The sequence below is a fragment of the Enoplosus armatus genome, chromosome 14 (assembly GCF_043641665.1).
Source record: "Enoplosus armatus isolate fEnoArm2 chromosome 14, fEnoArm2.hap1, whole genome shotgun sequence".
NCBI lineage: Eukaryota > Metazoa > Chordata > Actinopteri > Centrarchiformes > Enoplosidae > Enoplosus > Enoplosus armatus.
Window position 1 is genome coordinate 4585791 of NC_092193.1, and position 20263 is coordinate 4606053.

Below are 20263 nucleotides of genomic sequence, written 5' to 3' on the forward strand. Positions count from 1 at the left end.
GTGGAAATAACGGAAAGACATACTGCGGGAGACCAGACCAGAGTTGACGAGATACCTGAAACGATTGTGTTCATGTGCCAGGAGGTGGATGTAGCAAAGACAGAGAAAACTCTACTGCAAAACACTTGTAGCATCAGCAGAGCCTCCCTGAACTAACAGCTAAGTGAAAGTATGGACAGTAACAGGGTTTTTCCATAGTTAACATACGTTGTTGCCGTGCCGTGTGGGTTCCATATCTGTTTGATTAGACATGTTCTTATTGAGGAATAGTGCTGCTAATGAAGCTCAGTTACCTTGGTGACAAACACATTGCACTTCCTGTAACTTTTTCAAAATAAAATCATCTCCAGTGGAAAGATTCAATGTGAAGCAGCAACAGCAGGAAAGGTTTGTTTTGCAGCAGTAGCAATGACTTCACGCAGCTCTGATACGGCTGAAAGCGATCAGTAAACAGTCAAGTAAGACTAATATCTGAAAGTACAAACAGAAACACAACAGTGAAACTAAACTCTAAACCCCAGAGTTTCAGGAGATTCAGAAACAGTAAAGCAGACCCTTATGCGTTGAGCGGAATCTCCCTTTATTTGTAACATTACATACTTATGTTATTTAACTTTATTGCATTATATAATCTGCATTTTAATGTTGTAGCTGTTAAAAGTGGAATTACTTTGACAATTCGTGTGCTTTTGGGTTGTCTGGTCTATTAATCTGAAAAGTATGCAGGAACTATAGTAAAATGTACAATATTCCTTTCTGAAATGCTATGCACTATAAGTATGAATATGTAGCCTAGTTATGTACAATATGCAAGTAAAAGTTCCTTAGTTGTCCAACTAAAATGATTTTCCAGATTTTTAGCTGCTGGTCAACAATCTTTAGAAATGTATGTAAAAATGCACCTTTTGCTAAGTGTGTCTGGTAACTAGCTCACAGATAAGAGAGACTGTGTTTTGTTATTTGAATGAAAAGGATCACACCACACAGCATCTAAACTGACTGACTGTGACGTTTGCAGAGATTTTACCACGTTGACCACCTCTCTAGCCAGAAAAATGACATTAGCTATTGCATTTTTCACCATTGGGCCTGTGTTTGTTGTGTGCTAGCTCGGCTCCAGCTACAGTAGGCTATGTGCCAGTGCTTGCAGATAAGAATGGAGCACTGCAAAGCAAAGTCTTTAATTATAGCTCTGCAAAGATACATGTAAACGTCTCAGTGGATATACAGAGGGTGTTGTGGCTACCTCCCAAATCTCAACAACACATTGAGCGGACCCTGCATCACTGGTTGATCCAACTTCCAGTCAGGCAGAAAAAATAGGGAATATAGTTTCCACAGTGTGGTTCACGGCTGTTTTATGTCCATGTGTTACAGAGAACATCAGATTTATCAAGCAGAAATAACACCACAAAGAAATATGCGTTTCAGTTTCAGTGGGACTGAAATCATTTTGAAGACTTTCTCAAGAAAGAAAGAAAAAAAGATTTAAGAGGTAAGATTGAGTGCATGCCATAAAAGCTAAATGCAGGTTGTTAATTTTATACGAGCAATAAGCTAATCCACACTCACCTGCGGTCACAGTGACCTTATCGTAAAGGCATCCTAAACTCTTAAAAGTCTCTCAAACTGAGAGCAGGAAATTCACTGTACAGAAAGGACACTTCTCTTTCTTCCAACCAAACGTCTACCTTGTCGCCACATCGTGTCATAACCGTCTACAGTTCATGCACTTAGTGCTGTAACATACTGTACGTGGGTGTAACGTCTGCTAGATCATCCAAATACAAAGACAGATTTGAAAGGCACAAGCTCCAATCTTTGTTTTGTTCTTGTAGAAAATGACCACTCGCAATGGTAAAATGCAAAAACATGAAAATGATTTCTTAGACCATAGAAGCTCCAAGGTAGCAATCTTGAGCTCATCTAACTTTACCGGAGTGAAATGAAACATTATCAATTCATCTCTCCACCTCTTTTTTTCTCAGTCATCAAAATTTCTTTCTACTCGAGGAAGAACTTTCTCTTGTAATCCCATCATGTATGTTTCATCGCGCAGACATCCACTCAGCCCTGTCGTATCGAAAATTGTGGCTCAGTTGCTTCCCCTGACGGGAAAAATCTGGGAGAAGAGACAAGCATTTCTCACGAGCCTCTAACATCCAAGAGTTTCCTCAGGCGATAAAACAACTAATACACAGTTGGAAATAATTCCCTGCATTTATTTTAATGTGCATCAGTAGTTTGGAGTTTACACAAGAACATGCATCTTTATTTATCTCTGTCCCTCACTGCATAGCCCTAAAAGGTATGCAAAAACGATTTAACCCAAGTCTGACCTACTCAAACGAAACCATGTTGAAATCATTACCAAACCTGCCCACTTTCAGCTGTATTACTCAGACTAGCAGGTAAGAGCTGAAGTCAAACCGCAGCGCATACTTGAGATATCTGGCTGGAGGAATGTGTGTGTGCCATGCTGCTTTCAATCCTGAGGTGTGTTTTCAAGGTCTCCAGGCTGCACGGAGGTCCCTGCTCCAGGCCTGCTCCACATTAAAGCCACATGTCTCTGTTTTTCTTTCCTACAGGCATGTCATACCTGCAGCTCTCACACATCCACGTCGCCGTCGTGAGGTGAAAACTCAACGCTGGTGATTGTCATGATTTTACTGAATGTGAAAGATTCATTGGTTCACAGTGGTTTTTAGAAACATTTATAGCCACATGAAACCTTCTTGAAATGTGTGTGCTGATGACTCAGAGAAGAGGTGAGGTAACCAGTAATTGATGGAAAAAATGACGGGATACACTAGTCGCATGTCCTGTATTTATAGGGGAACACACCATGAAACAGCTGGCAAGAAAATAAGCTAATAAAATAACTGTAAATATATAATAAATGTATAAAACGTTTGCAGTAAGACACACTTCCTCTGGAATTAAATACTTTAAAGCTGCAAAAGCTTTTTTTGGCCACTTGGGAGCAGCAGAAACACACACCGACATCTTTGAAGTTGATCTGGCGCACTTGTTAGCAAAAGATGTCTTTATACACATCTAGAAGATATGGAGCAAACATTGGCTTTGATTTGTAGTCGTATTTATGCTCATCAATGTTATTCAGGGAGATCTGTCTCTTTAGCAACTAAATGCTCCTCCATGTTCACCAGCTAGTCTCTGACTGTGTCTGCCTGCCGTTTGGTGCTAAGCAGGTACTACTGTGGGTTTTTAGAGCTTTTGGTATAATTTCCCCTTGGGGATCAATAAAGTATTTCTGATTCTGATTCTGATTCACTGAAAAAATCTGCGTGCCGCGACCAAAAACAACTCTACGAGAGCGGTGAGTGTGAACAGAACAGAACAATAAAGTTGTGGGCTGTAAAAACAAAGCAATGAGCTATAATAAGCTAAAACACTTCGTAGAGCTGAGGGGAACTGCAGAGTTGGTTGTAATTCTCGAGTGGCCTCTTTTACATACACATAGCCATTTGATGCATTACTAGTATAAAAATATTGATTACAGCAGCTCTGTCTCTGACCCTATGTGTAGACATTAGCTTCTGAAATGCACTGCAAACTGCAAGTCAAAGCATCAAATGTCACTGACTCCCATTTGATCTTTGCATTACATTACTTTTAATTTTTTACAGCTATTGCACTGCAGCGATGTGGCTATCCAGTAACATCGCTGATGAAACAAATGTGTTTGTGAAATTAACAATTCAACACTTCCGCTTGCAGTTTACATGTAGGGGGATTTATAACAAAATGATACTATCAGAGTAAAAGTGGTAAAAACACAAATCAAATTCATGAACACTAAATCAACACAACAACAAAAACCCCTCAATAGATATTACCTTACTTAGAATACTGCACTTGGTAGATGTGTTGCATTAGACAGCATTAAATTGTAAAAGATGTAATTTATGAGCACTGATTCCGCTGATTGTTTAGATTAAGAACACCTGATGTCGTGGTCACATGACCTGTTGAAGGTGTGTATATATCACCTGTTGAACTGTGTCAGATCAGATTGATGTCAAAACATCTGCTATTTTAATCTTTGCTTTCTTGATGCACTTTTTTGTCCTTTTGTTTGAATGTCTTTCTGAAATTTTCTGTTCACAATTAATGTGTTTTTACCTCGAGACTTAACACAGTTTTTCCTTTCTGATGAAAACCCCCCCATAACAACAACAACAACAACGCTCTACTGGTTTATAACGTTAGGTGGCATGCACGTCCTGTACAGGGAAACCCATACAATATGAGTAAGACATAATAAAAGCAGGTAGGTTAACATACAGTTTATTTATATGCCCAAACACATAGTTACATATATTCACACACACAATCATACGAGCGTGATACGATATGATCTCTCTCACACACTGAGAGTTGGACAGGAAGGGGTTGGGTTTCATGTTTCCTGCACTGTATTCCCCAGGCTGTTGGCTGATGTCTTGATGTGAACCGTTCCCAGTTTCCTGCAGCTCCCAGGTGAGTGTGTGGCTGCAAGCTCGTGTTTTTACTGGGAAATCAGAAATCTCCTACTTTCACCTCCTTTTCAGGTGTTATTTTGTTCTACCTCGCTCACACACAAACATTGCATTTAAAAATACCTGGATGACCAGTTTTATAATATGCCCTTATAATATGTAAATGCCTAAAAGCACAATTTATTTACACATTTATAGATACATTTTTTAATTACATTAGGTTTTATCAGATAAGATTGTGAGTCATAATACATGCAATCAATTACAAGTTAAAAGTGAAGGTTATTAATTACAAGTAATCATGAAATAACAACGCAGGATGCATCCACAAGGTATTCTTCAGGTTGTGTAAAATGATCCAGGTTTAGCAAAAGATATATGATCAATATAAATAAAATGAAAATGGAAAAATAAAATGGACGTTTATCACCAAAAGTTGCAGAGTTGCACCAAAAAGTCTGCAGCTTGACAAGAAAGTCAAAAACATCCACAAAAACATGTGCACTCAAAACAAGACAACGGAAAAATGTGTATAAATACTTGAAACACGCTTGAACCTTTTAGGTAATCTTCACTGAATCTTCAGGAATTCATTTTAAAGTGTTGACAATGATGTAGCTACGCCAAAGATAAAAGTATGCATTGTTTTTGAGTTTATACATATTGATTTTTATTCTGTCGACCAACTGAAGTGGAAACTGTTGTCTGCCTGGAAGGTAGGAAAACACTCAAACATCAGAGTGTGCTGTGCTGTACGTGGATTTGGGCCTGGAGCTGCAGTTTGTCTGAAAGTTTCACTACTAAAACTTCCTTTATCCGTGTTTCTCTCAGTCCTTCACCGTAACACTTTAACTGCAACCTGCCGTTCCCTTATTCTCTCTCTTTTCCCTCCATCTCCTCCTCTGTCTCTCTGTTTCTTTAACGCAGTCCTCCTCTCCAGTTTTAATGCTGCTGAGTTGGAGTCGTCTGTCTTTACAACGTGCTGGTTACGATGCCTCGGGGGCGCGCCGTCTCCATGTTGATCCTCTCCTCAAAACAGACGCAGAGCTGCTTTGCTGAGCACAATATTATTTTACAATATCTGCAATTTGGTTCAAAACACATCAGCATGTAGAAGTATGTCAAAAAGAGAGAGTGTTAGTATAAAGGACCCTCACAAAATATAGCATCTCAGGAGTGAATGTAAGATGCCTGCAGCAAACCACTTGGAGGATGAATAGGCTGGAAATTCAGCATTTATTCACTGTTTTGATTCACATGGAATAAAACTAAACTTTACACAGTCGATATTCAGTGTAGCAGAGCGGCTTAAAGAGAGTTTAAAGAAGTATTGCACACTTGAACATGTTTTTTGAGCTGTAAATTAAACCTTATGACTGTGCTGTGACGAAACGCATCAATGCTGGTGTTAATATTGACATTTCTTACCACATTTCATGGGTTGAGAATGGCTCAACACGCCATCTACTGTTTTAAAGTACTTTCTACTGCCGATGCTGACATGGAGTTGACCGGTTGGGAGAAAAAATAATGTTGACGCCCTCTAATCAGTGTCTCCCCTGACCCCCACACTACGTGGCTCCTGTAGTCATTGATCCTTCACTCCTCAGTTGCATTTTTTAAAAACATGCTATGAGAGAGAGTTCTTACAGAATTTTAAGGGTGTCGTTTCTCTTTAATGTGTGGGAGAAAAGACTCACCGGGGCTGACAGCTGTGCAGCAGCAACAATGGCACAGTTCAATATTATGTGTTTTAATTGGAAATGAGAATATTATGTCCTCTGAGTGAAGCCAGTAATTAGGAACGCATTATAATAAGTGTCTGTATACACTGTTTAGTTTCAAGACAGCAGACTGGTATTCACAGTAAAACCCAAAACTTAGTAAGTCAGTTCTTTAAAATACCTGTTTTTATGAAGACAGCCATGTGAACTGTGTGGCTATAAACAGAAAACTGCATCATTTCTGTATTTCAAAGGTCAAATAAGAATAAGTACCACTACACAATACTGCATATTTTCCACTTTAGAACATGATGATGATGATGATGTAAAACATGATGATGAACGCAGTTACTGCCCTTTAGCTGTTCGGGACTGTATGTAGAGTACATCATGTAGGTTGAGCTCATTAGTGACATGTTAGTTTGATGCTGACCTCAATAAAGCAGTTTTCTAAATCTCACCGACAAACAGAATCTGGTGTTTACATCAAGAACAAAAGTCTATTCAAGCCTGAATATTCTTTTCATTTTATTATTCCAGTTATTTTAAACTAAATGATCTATTACTAGTCTACTAATGTGGCTACTATCATTACTACTACTGCCACTACTAATACTATTACTATTACAAAAATTACTACTGCGACTATCATGACAGTATTTCTACCTTTACTACAACTACAACTATCATTACTCTTACTAGTACTATGAGTACTACTTAATACCACTACAGTTGCATCATTAATGCTGCCTGAATACTGTTGCTACTACTGCTACGGTTAGTACTCCTTCCACCACTGTTACTGCTACTACTAGTTTACTTATACTGCGATTATCATTGCTGCTACCACGAATATCATTACTGTTATCAACACAATATGTACCAGTACTATTACTAATTCTTCTACCAGTACTTCTACTACTTTTACGGCTATTATCACTACTTCTTCTACTACTTTTGGCACATTTCACTATATGTACTAAGGCTTCATCATGAACGCCACTAGTAGCACTATCACTATTTGTACTTCTACTACTACTGTTGTATTGCTACGACAACTGTCACCACTAGTGACAGAGACACTACTACTAGTACTACTAATAATATGATTGCAACTGCTTTTACAGCTACTCCTGTCATTACTGCTACTAGTGATACTGCCAACACTATTATTACTTCTACTACTTTTACTATTATGGCCTCATTATTAATGCTACTACTAGTAGTATTTCTACTGCTACAACTGCCACTACAGCTACTACTATGAATACTGATACAACCACTAGTATTACTACATCTTCTACTTCTACGGTTACTACTGCTAACACTACACCAGCCATTACTACTGCTTGCAACAACAACACAAACGCAGTACAGAATGTGTAAACACTGCGCCGCTCGCTGACGGTCTGAGGTGGCGGGGAGTTTTTTGTTTTCTACATTTAGTTTTGTGGAAAATGTATGAAAAAATGTCATGTTGTTAGAAAAAAACAACAACCTCTGCAGCAACAGAGGAATTGACCTGCCTCTGAATACCTCACTCAGCTAAATATAGCCAGGAGATGCATGTCTGTCAGCCTCCCCCTTCCTCCCCCTTCACTGCCCCTTCAAGCCCTTATCTTAATTATTTCCAGACCTTTCAGTCTGCATGTAAACACACACACACACACACACACACACAGCTGATGAAAAATACCAGTGTTGTGTTTACAGGCCTTCCGGCTGATCTTAAAGTCGAGGGCGTGACTGTCTGCCTGTGTGTGTGTGTGTGTGTGTGTGTGTGTGTGTGTGTGTGTGTGTGTGTGACGGCATACACTTTTTGCTTGTGTGTGCGTGTTTTCTGTAAGCTTATGTGCATGGGCATTTGTCTTTGTTTGTTTCAGTGCACGTGTGTGGCATTAAGGAATATATAAAACTTCAAACAAAATTCTCTTTCTCATTATTACATTTTAATGATTTCCTTTATTTAATCGTCAACAATCATAAAAGAGAAGCATCAGAAAATGAGAGCTTTTTAAAGGACTGTGCCAGCATGTTTTCAGTTTTAGACTTTTGGATACATTTTTCTTGCATTTCCATTGGACATCCATGATAAACTAAATCATAATGAAATTTATGTTTACATTAATAATCCATTATGCCGTTTAAGCACAGATTGACTTGAAAAGTCTCCACTGAGTCACTTCAAAACAACAATGTAACGTTGACAAAGATTTAACCAGCAGCATTAAAGAGCACTCCACCGATTCAGTTGTTGGACTCACGATGGACAGTTTATAAAAATCAATGCAGCAGAACAAGAGATGTTGATTTTTTTTTACTCCCTGCATTCATCTTCATTGTCAAAACCTGGCGCCTACATTACCCACAATACAACTTGTGTCAGTTGGGGATTCTTGCTCAAGCAGAGACGAGGCTGCTACAGAGGTCTGGTAAGCTCACTTCTTTCTCTCCACTCGCTGTTAACATCATGCAGCTTCAATGAAAAGCCTGAACAAGCTGCTACAGGATGTTTAGAATACAAACAGCGTGGCATCACATGACTTTTCAGTTTTAAAGCAAGTTAAGGGGAAATAAAAGGGGATTGTTAGCTGTGATGTGAAGTATTTAATTGGCTAAAACATGGTTCTTTTAAACTTGAAGAGGGTTTCATGGTCTTAATATGAGGCGAACATCTTCAATATGTTATTCAGAAAGAGTTTATCTATAAAGTGTGTGTGGCTCCAGTGTGGACGTGTGTGTTGGTAGTGATTAGATTACGTCCATCCTCCGGCCTCTCCTGTGCAGCCCCGGCGTCCCCCCCTGTGTGGAGAGCTCTGAGCAGTGAGGTGTGAGTTACACACTTACCAAACCTGACTCTCTCAAACACCTGAGGAAACACTCCAGCACGCTCACACATATTGTTGCCGTGCTGACGCTGAGTTATGACTGCTGCTGGGTTCAAACCTCGCGTCTGCAATATGGAGAAAATCAGCCTTTAACCAAAGTGGCTTCCAGCAGCAGGGGTGCATACTCGGGAACACAATTTCATGTAATTGTCTACTCATATTTCCTGAATACCTGTCGATTTTTTAAATTATAAAATGCATTTGAATAGCTATCATCAGCCCCACTCATGACTGTGTATGTCTTCAATTCAAGCAATAACACTAGATGAAACTTTAATGATCTCAGTGGGGAAATGTGGTTGCAGCAGCAGCAGAGAATAAAATGACACCAAAAGCACAAAATGGAGGTTTGATAAACATAACATGGCAAAATAAAATATGTTCAGTGGCTTCAAGGAACTGTTATGTTGGCTGCGAACACGGCAGGATTATTATCTTAACCTACTCAGATGTGTCGTATTGGGACAGATTCCCTAATGGCATGGATATCCACCCATCAATAATTCATCATTTCATTCAGCTAATTAGCTGCTCTCTCAGAAAACACTGTAAATGTCAAACACATTCAAATAATTGGTTTGTCTCTGTCATAGTAAATGAACATAGGAATGGTACTGGAGGATGAAAAGGGACACTTTTTTCTGTGCCATAGAGCTCCACTGTTAGCACAGTGTTGAAGTGGGTGACATTTTCCTTCATTATCACGAACACACACACACACAAACACACACACACTCTAGTTTATTCTGACTCAATCCCACATACACAGTCCTGCTGCTGGAAAGACTCACTAGAGCACCCAACGAGGATTCATCGTCTCTAATTTAACTTTAATCTTCACATGTAGCTGGTTGTACTTAAAGTGGGCATCTCGTGCTACACATTCACACAATTTTATATTGTTTTATTCAGTGGTGGAAGAAGTACTCTTTTACTTAAGTAAAAGTAGTAATACCACAGTGTAGAAATACTCTGTTAAACGACACAAGTATAAGCATCAAAATAAATGTAAGTACTCATTTTGCAGAATGGCCCATTTTATTAGATTATAATTACTGACGCATTAAAGTGTACATTACTTTAATGTTGCAGCTGGTAAAGGTGAGGCTTATTTTCTTTTCTGCCTGGTAGCTTGTGAATTTCCTCAAGCGATCAATAAAGTCTTATCTTTATCCGTAATAATACATCATAATGTATTTGTTGATTACATTTTGTTTTATTTAATCTAAATCTGGAAAGTAACTAATGGTATGAAATAAATGTAATAGAGTAAAAGGTCCAATATGTCCCTTTGAGATGTAGTGTAGTAGAAGTACAAAGTAGCATGAAATGGAAATACTCACATAAAGTAGGAGTACCTTAAGCACAGTACTTGAGTAAATGTACTTATTTACTTTACACCACTGGTTATATTGTTAATGTTAGCAATGGTGTCACCTGTACAATTTGTCGTGACCTGTATCAGCCACTAGGGGGCAGAGAGGCTGACTGTGACTGAAGGACTTTACATGGAGAAGGAGTTCGAGTTACTTTCTGCATGTTTGAATAAAACAGAAAATGTTAATAACAGGTTGAAAGGCCTCTGGTTTATGTATTTCTGTTCTGGGTTCATAAGTTAGATCAAACTGATATATAAAAGGAAGGATTTAATTACTTTTGTGGAATTGGACTGAATTGGTTAACCCCCCCAGAGTCCTGGAGTTGGTTTTGATATGAAACTTTCCTCTAAATCTGAGTGAAAACTTTGACACTGTACACATGATGAAATGTTAACTTTTACTACTACGTCCATGTCATTTTGTGGATTCTCCTCTGGTTTAGCTTGATACCATCCAGTTGATGAAGACTGAGACCTCCTGTCTGTCTGGAAACGGTGCTTTCCAACCTGGGGTTTGGGACCCCTTGAAGACATCGCAAGATAAATCCAAGAGATAATGCAGGAAAAAAATGTATATTTCTGTAAGACAAAATTATGTTTTTATGACTTTTCCTTCATTTTTGCTTTGTCTAGTTTTACTTTTCATCCCTCTGAACAACAATGTAAGACAGAAAATCTCTCTTTGCTTGAACTGCTCACACCTCATGTCCACACTATGGACACAGCGTTGGATGGGAGGTCACACGTGCAACAATAGTAAACTCTGAGGGAGGTGGAAAATGACATGTATATTCTTCAGCTTGCTGCTGCTTTGCTGCCCTTGCTGGTTTTACCCTTCACCTAATTTCTTCAAGAACACAAAATCCAAAAGCGACATGCAAATGACTTGTACTTATCTTCAAGCTGTGAGAGCGACTCAGTCATTTTGAAAGTGTCATTGCCATTGTCACCCCTCATGATCACGTTATATAATGAAACATTTTCCCTCCTGACACCTCCTCATCTGTCTTCCCTTTATTCTTATAGGATTCATTATATAACTGCTGTACTCCCTCTCGCTTTTGAACTCTTGTCTCTTAGCTGTCAGAAGCTCTTAAAATGAGGCCACAGGTTCATTCTACACACACACACACACACACACACACACACACACGCCTCTATTTCAATGCCGTTTTGTCTCTCGCACAGAACTCATGCTGTGTATGAGACTTTATTCCACCCAAAGTCATCATTTGTTGTAATATGTTAAGAAAAAAAAGAGGATAAGATGCATAAAAGGTCAGTTCAAACGCTCAGAATTGAACCATACAGCAATCTTTTCTCAGATATGCATAAACTTTATCTTTGAATCTGAGAGGGGAGAAAAAATTACGCGTTATTTTAACATTAAAATGTTAGAGCAGACACGATGAAGTGGATGTAGGAATAAGACAAAACAACAAGGAACAAGCATTTTAAAGTGATAACCAGTCCGAGAATTTTCCTCAAACGCAGTATAGTATCTGCCGCGGTGATGTTTCTTCATTTGTGGTTCCAGTTAAAGACTCACCAGCAGCTAACTGGGAGTCATTCACGCAGACTCACGTCCTAATTCTCCTGTTGCACAGCTGCAGGACCAAGAGGGACGTGAAGTACAACCCAGCATGATACTGCCACCTGGGAACCTGGATATGAAAAGATGAGACAGCTCAAGTAAAATATTTGCAAAGTTTTTAACACATTTATTCTAGCTGCTGTGAGTTTATCCTAAATCCAGTAACTTTACCTACAAGGATTGTTGCTGTCCACTGAGTCCAGTCCAGTATAATGAAAAATTATAATGTAAAAATGAATACGAATTAACAACAGCAACATTTGACAATGTTTCAAGTCCTTTAAAGACAGAAAATAACAGAGTAGCTTAGAGTTAAGACTCAGTCAGGAGGCTTCCCTCCACTTGACCTGTGACAAAGCTTTCTTTAAGGATCAGATGTTAATGTGACTCCAGGTTGTTTTGGAATAGTGTATTTGGTATTTATTATGGTGCTTTCCCTTTTTCTTCTCATTTATGTCATAAATGGGAAATGTTTTGGTGGGAAACTTTTTAATTTATTTTGTTTTCTTCAGTTAGAAGTGATATAAGTGCGATAGGGTACGGGATTTATATCAGAGTGAGTTTGAGTTGATTTAAACCCACTTTGTTTATTGTTTTCAGGTATATTCTCAATATGAAGCTAACGGGAAAATGTATTTCATAACGGCTGAACTCTTAAATCTTTATTCTTGGAAGGAGGGAAAGATGGGAGTCACATTTGTACTTTACTTGAGCAGTAAATCGAGTCTTATTTAAGTCATGCAGGACTCCTTAAAAGTCCATCAAGATGCATCATCCCTCGAAAGTGGACCAGTGGCACTCCTGACGCTGTGTTCGAGCTCAAAGTGTTCAACTATAGCACCCCCATGAGGATGGGCAAGGTATTACAGTATTAGAGAAACATTTTTACACCAGAGGATGCGAGCGCATGACATGCAATAAACCCCATGTAGACAGAAGTAAAATAGAGTCCGGACTTTAAAGTAAGTACCTCTCTCACTTGCTGAAGAGCAGAAAGTTCCATGGAAATCTGGTTTTATGGATATGATCACATCTTCACAATCTATTAGAGAAAATGTGAGTGCATTTTCTCATTTTCCCCATCAGCTGTATTTTATACATGAATCTTACTCAGCATCAGCAGACATGACTCAGAAAACTATGTTCATACTTCCATGCAGCTCTGACACGTGGAAATCTTTGCAGAACATCCATGTTCCTGAGTCTCAGTGAACCTTTACAGGTCTCACTGGGATCAGTTTATACGACCGGACCCGTGGGATGAACAAGCAATTTTTATGCTTTTACCAGAAACATGGAAGTCTTTGATCCGCTGTTTTCAAAGCCTGCCTCACACGGTTCGTCGTCTGCGTCTTGGCGAAGGCCTGAGGAGAGCTGCCAAACACACGGGCCACTGAACCGCCGGGGGATTTGAATAAATGTTTCTGGAATCACTGCTTCCTTGTGTCTTTGTTAAATGAATTAAAAGGAGATGATACGGCAGCTCTGCTTGTTTTGGATTTATAATGCGGGGGAAGAAACAAGGACCATCGATAGAAAAGGTTTAGAGTTGCTCTCGGTTATCTGAATGAAAAGGCAATTAATGTTGCCGGATGACTGATGATTTGAGTTGAATGCTCTTTTCACTCGTGCCCATTTATTTTTGAATTCAAAGGCTACAACAGGGATTTTCTTCATGGGTCATTACAGTTGCTCAAATCTTAATGACCATGAAAGATTTATTTTCAAGTAAGACAAAGACATATTGGAAAAATACACGGACACTCCCAAGTCGAAATAACGAGAGGCTTCCACTGCAGACATTGCGTGAATGCAGCATTAGCTCGAGTACATGTTTAGCTTAGCTTAGCATTAACACTAGAAACACAGGGAAACTGCTAGCCTAGCTCCATCAAGGGTGACTTCTAACAACTCCAAAGCAGTCATTTTGATGCACTTTGTGTGTATTTAACACATGTAGGGATAGAATATGCCAGCTTTGCACAATAACTCTGAACAAACCCCAACCTGGCATGGATTGGAAGTTAGCTCGTTAACAAGATGCAAGAAGTAGATAAGTAAGTAAGTAAATAATTGTGGAGCTGTTGTAAGGCATATTCTTCCTCTTTTGGTGGAGGCTAGCTGTGTCCCATTTCAGTGTTTGTGCTAAGCTAGGCTAACGATATCCTGCGCCTACCTCTGTACTGAACCAACAGAGTTGAAATTGACAAAGATCTTCTCATTTAACTCCAAGCAAGACCGCAATCAAGCAAGATACCAACAATGTTTGGATATTCCTTTAAACAAGACTGATTCTGATGCTGTGTGTGACATGTCATGGAAAAGTCCCTTTAAATGGCCACTCTAACTTTCAGAGAATACAGAAACAAGACCTCACCTTCTCCTTACCACGAATCATGATATCAGCACCAGTCTTAGTCTTTCTTCACATAATGTTAATACCAAAGGGTGCTTAAAACAAGCTTGTGACTCCATGTTTGTGTGATTTTAATGTTGATCTTTTCTTAAGCACGATAAACATACTTCAGAGGGCCACAGGGTGCTATCAAATCTAATGATGACATCCAGTTGGACTAAAATAAGCAGTTCTGTCTGTGGGCTCTCTCCTCAGCCAGTAATCAAGATAACAGATGCTTGGAGCCAAAGGCTTCCTTTAAAGCAGCTTGAAATGTTGAAGAAAAGGAGGTTGACGTGTGATGCATTATTGAGCAAAGTGCAAGAGATTCGTCTGAAGTTTCAGATATAAGGGTTGTGGCTTTCAAGAGTTACAGCCGTCTGAATTTAAAGCACCTGTGGGGTATTTTCATGTCACCCTGTCCCGTCCTTTGATGCTAACACCACCTATAGACCGGTTGTGCTGATTCACAACATAATCAGAAATACAGGACAGAAAGAAACATTCACAACACTGTCTCTTATACAGTCACTCTAAATACATGAATCTGCACCAGATGGGAACAGAGATTCTGGCTCCCATCCACGCTTGTCATTAGCCTGCTGAGCTAATTACACAGTGCAGACTACGTGTATACAGCCTAATGATACACCGAGGTGACACGATAGCCTGGTAATTTTCACCAGTTTTAAAACAGCTCAAACTAACACTGCTCTGCTTCTCACTGTTTTTCTGCTCGGGCTAACCAGCTGGAAGAAAAAGTGATAAGGGGGAAAAAAAAGACACCTACAAAGGTTTTTTTTAATTGCTGCTATTGCTCATATACAGTGATAGTAAGCACAGGGTCTGTTTGTCCATTATACTTTCAACAAGACAACATTTGATAGAGTGAGTCTATACAACACACAGATTTTGGAGTGCAGCCTGTAATGAACAATAAAAAATATCTCCCATGTTTTTCTGTAAGTACATAATTGTATTTACTTTTGAATTGCCACCATCAGCCAAGCTTATGTAGAAAGCCATAATTACAATGTTAATGTTTAATGTTTTTAAAGCTCAGAGAACAAAACAGCTGGAGAGACTCCTACTTGGTCGTAACATCAATCCCGAGAGATATACAGTATGTCAGATAAAGAGTGGGGTATTGTCTTCGTCTTAGTTTTGAGATTTGGATGTGATGAATTTTTTTTTTTTTATATATATATCTGTCATGGCTGCACAAGATCTGGCACAAAAATACAGTTTCAGTTTAAATGTAATTAACTTAGGACTGTGCTGCTTGGTTAAACAGTTCAAGTTCAAATAAAGTCCACATCACTTTAAACATCTTGTTGGATTATCAGGATGTTTGCTCTTTGATTGTGTTTCTCGTTCAGTGAAGCTTCCTGCTTCCTTGTCATTATTACTCATTAAAAATACAGCAGTTATAGCTTGTGTACACAGGGGGCCTGCAGCCACAATCACATCACATCATGTCATGATGGATATCTTGTCAGAGGCGGACCGGCATTTGTTCTCCATGAGAAAAGCAATGACAGACTCCTGCAAGCTTAAATTAATGAAAACTGCGAAACAACTGTATGCTGATAATAAGAGGGTATTGTTTATGCTGCTGCTGTGACATTTTGAGCTGTGGGATTTATGATGCAGGTGTATTATGTTAGGCTTACCAGGGAAAACACAGGCTGCGTTTAAATTTTCCAAAACCTCCCCTACTCTTCTCTCTCTGAGTCAGTTAGAGAAGTTAATTCATGACCCGAAGCTCAAGCGTCCAAATGTGAGCGTAGAGGAGAAACAAGCCTCACGCGTATATTTAGCATTCAACAACGTTCATATCGCGTGAGCTGTCAGTGCCACATGGGAGGTGTAGTTGTCAAATCCTCATGTCTGCAACCATTGTTTTGTCTTTGTTAGAAGAATGAGGCGCTCACATTTTCCAATTCAGTACAGATTTGTAAAATAGAATCAAGTTTATTGCACAAATATGCTCAGAGATACAAGAATGTGACTCTGGTTCTCATTCATTTTCAGTGTACTTACACACCGTGCAAAGAGCAAACTTACAGGAAAGAGACCAACTCAGGCATACAGCTCAATAAAAGGAAAATAAACAAGCATAGATACAGATACATATTATGTACAGCAATTAGATCAACAACAGCTGGACAAACAAAGCTAGGAGCCATGTAGGAAAGGGCAGAACTTCAACCCTCTATAGAAACAAAATGCATGACCGCAAGAAGCTGCTAGCAGGACTTTTAGGCCCATACGTCTTGTCTTTAAGGCCTCTGAGTGCAAATATATCTTCTTTCTAATATACTTCATGACATATTTACAGCCGGCTTTATCAGCATAGTTTTGCAAGTTTCAATGGGCAACACAAATCATAAACACATACTGCATGTTCCACATGCTTTATCCAAAGCAACCTGCAGTTTTAAAAGTGCACATATTTATAGCATGATGGGCCCTTTGTGTATCTCTGAGGCTGCATTGGTTTCAGGGTGCTCCAAAGCAGGACATTGTTTGTAGAGATCAGTGTCAGATTTCACCCATTGATGGCCAACACAACACGAGATGGATGTGTCATTATGTAGCAGGCTGTTTTTTTTTCCTCTAATGATGAACCCCAAAGTAATCATGTTAACGTTCACATCTCATTCACTTTAGATATGACCCGACATCTAGAAAACACAAGCACTGCAAGCTTATCAATCACAGTTCCTGCAGTCCCGCTCTCTGGTCTGTTGCTACGCCGTCCACTTTTACTGAGGAACACAGGAGCTCAAACACAACCTCCAGTTTCTGATGCTTGTACATCTCTTAGTGCAGGTACAGTAGTAGAACAAATAATTCCCCGCCTTTCAAAACCCAGAGGCTGATGAGAGCTCCGTCTAACTGAAATGACAGAAAGGGAGCAGTCAGATACATAAACGCAAAGAATAGAAGATAGGCAGAGAAAGAGCTTTTCAACAATGCTGCTTAATAAAATCGAGGAGGCGGATCAAGACCGGCACTGCTATCTTGATGAACTTGCACTGTGGCGAGCCTGCTAGGAACAACAACGTGTTATCGCTCGTCTCCCAAGACGAGATGGAAAGATCAGGGTGAGATAGTTACCAATAAGTCATGTTTTGTTCCCCAGCTCTCATTTCCTTTTTAGTTCTCTTCTTTTGTGTTTAGCAAAGGCTGTTTTGAGGTAACTAGCTGCTGAGTGGTGTATGGAGAGTATGAAGGGAAGGTTGAAACAATTATAAACGTATGAAACCTTCCCAATTTTACATCAAGCGTTCTTCAAATGTCTGAAATGAAAACAAGAGGAGTAAGCAAGTGCTGGTTGTAAAAACAAAACTCTGACGGTCTGACCATCAGGAGACATTTGGTGTCTTGCCAGAGGACACTTTGACATGTGGACAGGAAGTGTGATCAGTGGATGACCTGCTGAGCCAAATTCTACCGTACTACTGTTCACACACGATACGAACTTTACAGGTAAGATGAGTTTTTATTTGGGGGGGGGGGGTTTATTCCATGGGGAGGTTCTCCCTTGTGCACTCCAATGTGTCAGGGACCTTATCACTGTAATGACAGCATAATGTTGCTGACCACACTCAGTCCAACTCTTGTCCAAAATGGACGAGAGAAGTTGAATTGTGGCTCTCATTTGGTTGCTATTTTGCTTGCGTGATGTTACCTACTGAACATGTTTTAATGAAATGATAAGACGTAACATTTGATCCCCTTTTTACATTCAATGTGAGATAATCTCTTTTTGTAGTTTTCACATACAAATCTCATACCTCCAAAATATGACATTTTCAGAAAATCTGTGGTCATTAAGATGAAATGTCACCCAGAACTGTTTTTGTTTTCCAGCAGCATTGTGCAGGAGGTAATCTGTCATCTGCATGAATGTGGTTGAAAAAAATTGCATTATATGCCATTTTAATTTGTTATTTGTAGAGTTCAGAAAATGTCTTTAGCGCACTTTAGTGTCTCTATAACCTTGCAGTAAATATTGTCCATCACTGTCACCCTCTTGCTAATAACCAAAGAATCTACAAATAATGAAAAATGTGTGTTCATGTTTAGATTTAACTTTCTGACCAATATCATTCCCTGGTCACTCATTCACTATTCCTTCCATAATAAATTCAATATTCAAAATTATTCATTCGATAGCCTTCTTTATTGTAAGCAGTACATTTATAGTAGGCAGGAATTTTTGGTGCATAAAATCAAACCTAGAAATCAGACATTCAAATAAAATGTCAGACAGTAAAATAGTGCAGTAAGTAGCAGATAGGATGTGATTTCAGATACAGCCTGGAGTCAAAAAAAAAAACACTTTCATGTGGCCTAGATACACTGTTATCAATGAATACTTAACTGTAAAGAATTAAATCAACTTCGACTTAAATCAACTTACATTTTTTTTTTTTTTTTTTAGCTCTCTTGAATTTTCTTCCACAGGTGGACTTCAGCTCTGTAGGTTGCCGTGGAGCTGAACACACACATGCAAAATCAAACAGACTACACCGCATCACTGTATTGATTTATTGTATTGCAAAAGATGCAGATGTAAGCGGGGCTACAACTTGTTGTTTCAATGCATCATATACATATTTAATCAAGAATTCAAAGCTTATGCTGCTCAGGTCTTTTCTTCATATTGTAAACATTTACTAGGTTACTAATCAAAATGTAGCCAGCTAAAGCTGATCTCAGATCTGAACTGAATCTTCAAAGTCTAGAAGCTAAACCTAATCTGTCCCAATAACATTGTAGCAATTATGCTAATGTCTGTTTATTTTCATAAAAAAGTAATCTTACACTTATTCTGACCGTTTTTATGAGTAATCACATGAGAACAGAGTAAATTGTCTGGTATTTAAGTATTTAGACAGAGTTCTTATCCAAAGTGGCTAACATGTAACTGCGAAAGAAGTTCCCAGATTTGGTGCAAGAGGCACCACACATGCACAGACATCCGTCAGCCATGAGAGTTATTGTACCAGGACTGATATATACCCAATGTGCGATACTTCTGCATAGACTTGTCACTTTTACTTTTACACACGATCATCTTTTTCATATATCTATTTCGTATTGTCTTTCATTATATTTGATCTTATTTTGTCTTTGTGAGTAGTGCTCTTACTGCTGAGCTGACCTGTTCTCTCGTCCAACACATTTCACTGTATCGTTGAACCTACATGATGATTATCATGACTAATAAAACTGAACTGGAACATCATCTCATGTGCAGATGATGGACCACTGATTACAACAGAAAGTTATTTTTGACCTTTGGAATTGGTCTCCATAAACATGGTCCTTGATCACTGTCATTCCTCTCAAACACAAAATGACAAAAAGTATGTCTCGCTCCTCTCTGTCTCCCTGCCTCACATAAAGACTTTGACAGAAGAAAAGTGCAACTTAATACATAAGCAGCGGTAAAGAGAGTGGCTGTGATGGGTTTTAGCCCAGTCCATCAAAAAATGGACTCAAAATGAGCCCGACATTCCTCATCTGTTCGATAATGAAAATAGTTTGCCACAGAAGCAGCTCATTTCTCTCACTGTAGATAGAAGAGTTACTTTTTAAACAATAAAGTGTCTTGGTTTAACCTTTTCTGTCTGAAAGTGTTAGTCCCGTGTTCGCTTCACTGTCTCTTAATCCCATTAAATATCTTACCTGAACTGGCGGGACAAAATGTTCTGTTTAGGCTTTCAGGGAATGTGTGTGTGTGTGTGTGTGTGTGTGTGTGTGTGTG